The sequence below is a fragment of the Theobroma cacao genome, chromosome 1, assembly GCF_053813885.1.
Source record: "Theobroma cacao isolate CCN51 chromosome 1, ASM5381388v1, whole genome shotgun sequence".
Classification (NCBI taxonomy): domain Eukaryota; kingdom Viridiplantae; phylum Streptophyta; class Magnoliopsida; order Malvales; family Malvaceae; genus Theobroma; species Theobroma cacao.
In genome coordinates, this window is record NC_142639.1 from 7001827 (window position 1) to 7008207 (window position 6381).

The window sequence follows — 6381 nt, forward strand, 5'->3', positions numbered from 1 at the left end:
GTGGCGTGTTAAGATGCGCGCATTGCTAGTGCAACAAGGACTGTTGAAGGCACTGAAGGGAAAAGAGTATCTTCTTTCAAATTTATCTGATGGTGAGAAAGATGACCTTATGGAGAAAGTACATGTGCTATTCTCCTTGCTTTGTCTGATGAGGTGCTAAGAAAAGTCACGAATGAAGAATCTGCTGCTGCAGTGTGGCTTAAACTCGAAAGTATTTATATGACTAAATCCTTGACGAATCGGCTTTATATGAAGCAACGATTGTATACTCTCAAGATGAGTGAAGGTACATCCGTTAATACCTACATTAATGAATTTAATAGAGTTATTCTTGATTTAAAGAATATCGATGTTAAAATTGAGGATGAAGACCTAGCCCTAATTCTTTTATGTTCTTTGCCTCCATCGTATGAAAACTTCGTGGATACCATATTATATGGCCGAGACACTCTCACTTTCGAGGATGTAAGAGCATCTTTAAATTTCAAGGAATTGAAGAAGAAAGTTGATGGTATCCAGAATGAAAATCAAGCAGAAGGTTTGGTTGTGAATAGAGGAAAAGATAGAGATAAGGGTATAGACAGAAAAGGTAAATCTAGAGCAAAAGGGAAAACTTGTTGGAATTGTGGTCAAAAAGGGCATTTTCGTCAAGACTGTACCAAATTCAAGGATGATGAAAAGTTCAATAAGTCTGAGAATACTGCAAACGTGGTTGGAGATGACTTTGATACTTTTGAGGAAACTGATAATGTTCTTGCAATTACTAATTGTAACCTGATGGATACATGGATCTTGGATTCGGCTTGTTGCTTTCATATATGTCATAGGCGTGATTGGTTTACAACTTATCAATCTGTTAATATGGGCACTGTACAATTAGGAGATGATTTCTCTCTCTCAGTTGTTGGGATTGACATAATTCGAATCAAGATGTTTGATGGTATGGTAAGAACACTTGAGGTAAAACATGTCCCTGACATGAAAAAGAATTTAATATCCTTGAGTTTGTTAGATAAAAATGGCTACAAATATAGTGGCCAAGATTGTGTCTTGAATGTATCTAAAGGAGCCTTAACTATCATGAAGGGCAAGTTATTCGGTGACCTTTATTATCTAGTGGGAAACACGGTCATTGAAACTGTTTATGTGGTCTCATCTAATGATCCTGAAGATGATGTAACACATTTATGGCACATGAGATTGGGTCATATGAGCGAGAGAGGGATTAGAAAACTGAGTAAGCGTAGTTTGCTATGTGGTCAAAAGAGTGAAAAGCTAGATTTCTGTGAGCAACATATAGTGAAATTTAACACTACAACTCATCGAACCAAGAGTGCAGTAAACTACATCCATTCAGATTTGTGGGGTCCTTCTTCGGTGGCATCAAAAGGTGGATCATTATACATGTGGATCTTTATTGATGATTTTTTAAGAAAGGTGTGGACGTATCTTCTGAAGGCTATGAGTGAAGTGTTAACCACCTTTTTGCATTGGAAGGTATTGATCGAGAAGCAGACTAAGAAAAGGATTGAGAGCTTTCGAACAAACAAAGGTTTGGAATTTTGCAAAGGTGAGTTTAGTCTATTCTACAAGAATGAGAAAATCGTTAGACATCGCACTGTCGACAAAACACCACATCAAAATGGTATTGTAGAATGGATGAAGAAAACACTTCTGGAGAGAGCAAAATACATGTTCTCAAATGTTGGCCTAACCAAAGTATTCTGGACAGAAATTATCAATATGGCTTGCTACTTGGTAAATCGGTCTCCATCAACTGCAATTGAATTTAAGACTCCCAAGAAAGTTTGGTCTGGTAAGCCTGTTGATTACTCTATATTGAAAGTATTTGGTTGTCTTGTTCATGCTCATGTGAGTGATGGTAAACTTGAGTTGAGGGCGACGGAGTGCATATTCCTAGGCTATGCATATGAGGTGAAGGGTTATCAGTTGTGGTGTACTGATTGTAAGTTTCCCAAGTTTATGGTGAGACAGGATGTTACCTTTGACAAGTCTGCATTACTTTGTGAGATAAAGTCTAGAATTGCAAACACATCAGACCAAGAAGTTGGCAAGCAGGTGGAGCTTGAAATCAATGCTTTTGTGACAGTGCGGGATGATAGTGAAATTCAGAAAGAATTGCAAGAGGTACAAGAATTGGTATCTCAATGAAGCATTACTTGATTTGATGGTGATTCTGATTCTTATGTTTTATTTGTGGAAGTAGAGATTGATGAGCCTTACTTTTATCATGAGGAAATTACATATGCCGAGTCTTCTAAGAAGATTGAGTATCTACATTGGGATCATACATGGGAGCTTGTGAAAACACCTAAAGTTACTATTAAAGTTGGCTTAGTGTGTGAAGGAGGTGAAAACATTAGTCGTAATGTGGTTGGCTTCTACAAATCAGATTTTGCTAGTGATCTAGATAATAAAAGATCTCGAATGGGGTATGTGTTCACTCTCTTAGGGTCTGTAATCAGTTGGAAAGTAGTAGCTGGTTTGTTTACAACTGAAGTTGAATATATGGCTGTGACCGAGGCAGTGAAGGAGGCCTTATGGTTTCGAAACTTGGTTAGTGATCTTTATTTTGGACAAGAATCTAGAAGTGAGATTGTAGTCAAGAAAATAACTACATATGAAAATCTGGCAAATATGCTAACTAAGTCAGTTTTTGGGATAAAGTTCAAGCATTGCTTGGACTTGATCGATGTTCGTAGTGCTTGAGGCCCTTTAGGGCAATGGCGGTGTCGACAGAGATTGGTTCGTAAGGTGGAGCTTGGTGAATTCAAGCCTAAGGTGGATATTTGTTAGGATAGTCTTGAATTGTGATTTAATTAGGATTGTTTAATTCTAATTAAATTGGTATACCTTATTAAAATAGTCTTTAAATCTAGTTAGACTAGAATAACAATTCCTAATTATATTAAGATAAGATTCTTAATTATATTAGGATAAGGTTATTGTATTTGACACTATAAAAGGACCCTATGGGTTAAAGAATAATCATCACCTAGATTTAGAGAGAGTGATTTAGGTGTACGTGGGATAAGGGTTATGAGTTTGAGACTGTTCTTGTAATCTCCTGATTTTTCATCTTAGTGGATTTTTCTCTGTTGCTGTGCCCGTGGACGTAGGTCATCAAAAGACCAAACCACGTAAATTCTTGTGTTCTTGTGGGTGTGCTTGATTTCTTTCTTTCTTTATTCTATTGATTGGGTTAGATCTTGGGCAATTCTTTAGAGACAATTCCGTAATTTCCCAACAGTTGCCCTATTCATTGTTCTCCATGAAAGAATCACATGGGTTTCATTTCCAATTATTTTGCTTGCTAGTCTTCCCTTTTCGCCCTGTTGCAATTTCCTCTCCTTGTTGAGATTTTCTTTTCCACTTATAGACCTGGCATCTTTGACAAGCCGAAGAAGCCCTGGTTAAGATCAGGTTCTACCTGCTCTTTTGCCCGTTGCATACGTTAGCTCGTCACAGCTGCATCCAGTATTACTGCCAAAGCAATAAGGTTTTAATTTGTCTTATGCTCTTTTTCTCAATCTGATGTTCTTCATATGCTTTTAAAGCATGCTTTGCTTTCTTTTCTAGAGGGACATATTTTGCTCCAGAATATATATGTTTTGGATAAGAATTGGTTGATAATGCATTCACTGAAATTTCGTAATGCGTGATATATGCGCGAGTTCATAAACTTTGGGAGCAATTCCCTGAGTGAACCTTTCTTTAAAGTTAATCCAGACCACACTAGCAGTCTCTGCGTGTACAGCTCGTCCTTGCAATTCTTTGGAGAGAGCGTTAATCAACCAAGATAATACCATTGCATTACACTGCACCCAGTCTTGAAATTCAGGGGAATTGACTTCTGGTTTTGGAATTGACCCATCTACGAATCCTATTTTATTCTTGAATTGAAGAGCATTCATAAAATTGCATCTCCAAGTGAAATAGTTTTTCCCGATTTTACTTAAGGGATGAGTAACAAAAATTAGACTAGGGCAATTGGAGGAATGCAGATACTAAGGTGATTTGGTATCAACTACAGTGTTGTTTGATGTGACTATAGTCGGCACCAAATTCCCATTACTCTTGCTTGCTCATTCCTCACCTCTATTAACCATCTAGATATAGCTTAGGTTGTCTGCAACCTCTGCTCTAATACCATGAAGAGTTTGAATACTCTGTCAAATGATTTTATTGATAAGGCATGTTGTGCTTAAATACAAGTTGTGATGGTGATACAAGGGGAGGAATATTACAATAAGTGCTGCCTAAGACAAAGGCATTGGTCATGTCGTAGACTAAGAAATCAATTAGTCAATGGTTGTCAATTAGTTAATGATAATAGTCTATAATCAATTAGTCAATGATTGTCAATTAGTTAATGATAATAGTCTATAATCAATTAGTCAATGATTATAGTCTATAATTAAGGATAATAAGATCTCAAGTCAAATCTCCTTCATTAGAAATTACACCATTAAGTTGTTGGCCTATAAACCATCAGCATTCTTGAGTGGAAAAAGTTTCGTATTTTGGAAACGTTGGATCTACAACTCATGTAAGTTTACTACTTTCTCATTCCTTTTCTTTTCAATTTGGCCTATCTATTTTCTTTTTTCTTAACACATAATATGCTCGATTCATATAACAATAAAGCTTAACACTTAAAAAAAAATATTCTTCTTCTTTATCAATTAACAATGTGTACAAGTTTATCTCCAAGGTACATTTTATGTTCTAATCGTATGAAATGATGTCAAGAAAGCTACAAAGAGTAATCCATCACTTTTCATATTATTAATTATACATATGCATGGGAGGTCATGGGAAGGACTATGCCCTGCATGTGCTAAACCGCAACACTACCACGAAAGGCTAGTTTTTTAAACTAAATTTTAGAAATAAATCTTTTTCTCATGCTTTTAAAAAATATTATTAAATTATTTCGGCTCGTCGCACCAGTAATAAATGATGCCAAATATCTTATTGACATATATATTTTAATAATTGTTGAAAAATGTGATCAGCTAATGACATGATTTTTTCAAATATAAATATAACAAAAGTAGAATTAGAAGATGAAGGAATAACCTATGGCGAACCAAGGGGTGATGAAGAGAGCATTAAAAGGCACCGGTCAAGTCAAAATGATGGTATGTTGAAATATACTCTTTCTCATGATTTTGAAGGTCTTTTTTCCCTATTTGAAAAGTGTATAGTTCGCTAATCAAATTTGGTTGGAAGCTCCTAAAATGGTTTGGTGTGCAGCATGATCTCCTCATCAATGAAAGTTTTGCACTTTTGTTGTTGCTTTCGCTCCCCGTAAAAATTTCTTTCAATTGCAATCTTTGATATGAAGCACATTCACGATGCAAAGTTAAAATATGACCAAGCCGTCGAACTCCTCAGATACATATTTAAGGAAATCCCAAGGCTAAGAAACACACAATTGGACAAAATTGGATTGGACAAAGCAATCTATGATGGTATCAAGCATGGAATGACTGAGTTTATTGATGAAATAATACAACTCGATCCCGAAGTCATATGGAGGAAAGACAAAAAAGGTTGAACTCTTTTTGCCAATGCAATAGTTCTACAATGTCATAACGTGCAAGTCTAGAAACCCGTTGGCTAAACAGGGAAAAAATATAGAGTTGCCACCAATATGTTTTTTTATTTAAGTGTGATTGATCACTTATTAAATTTATTCTATTCGACGGAGTCTTGATTGACTTTAGATCTGTCTAAAGAACAATAGTCTGGTCTGTGAATTTTTAGAGTTAGGTTTGGGAGTACGATTACACACGGGGAGGGATTAACTCCCTCATGACGCCCCGTTCCACGAGCGGTATTATTTAGTCATATGTTATACTATATTAATCCTAACTTTTGATTTTATTCTTATGTTTTCCTAATCTTTAATTATTTATTTTATTAGCAAATTAAAACATTTTATTTGATTTTACAGATTTGACGTGGACATAATGCAATTATGAAATGCATGGCATAAAATCTGGATAATGCCAAACGAAAACTTTTTATTGAGGATATTTCCTGAATCCACCCATCATACTGGTGGGATTCGGGGATATTCTCTCACCTAAGGAATTACCTAAGAAACTTGCCTTCTCAAGTTTAACAAATAAATCCCATTATAGGGATAATCATTCACATTTGAAAATAATATTTTTTGTGAATGCAAACCCTAATATGAGTGAAAACCTTTTATTAAAGACATTCTTCGAGCCCTCCCATCATACTGGTAGGACTCAGAGGTATCCTTTCACCTAAGAAATTTTTCAAAAGAACTCTCCTCGTAAGCTCTCTCGAAAAGTCCCATCATTGGGACTTAGACTCGTGCACAAA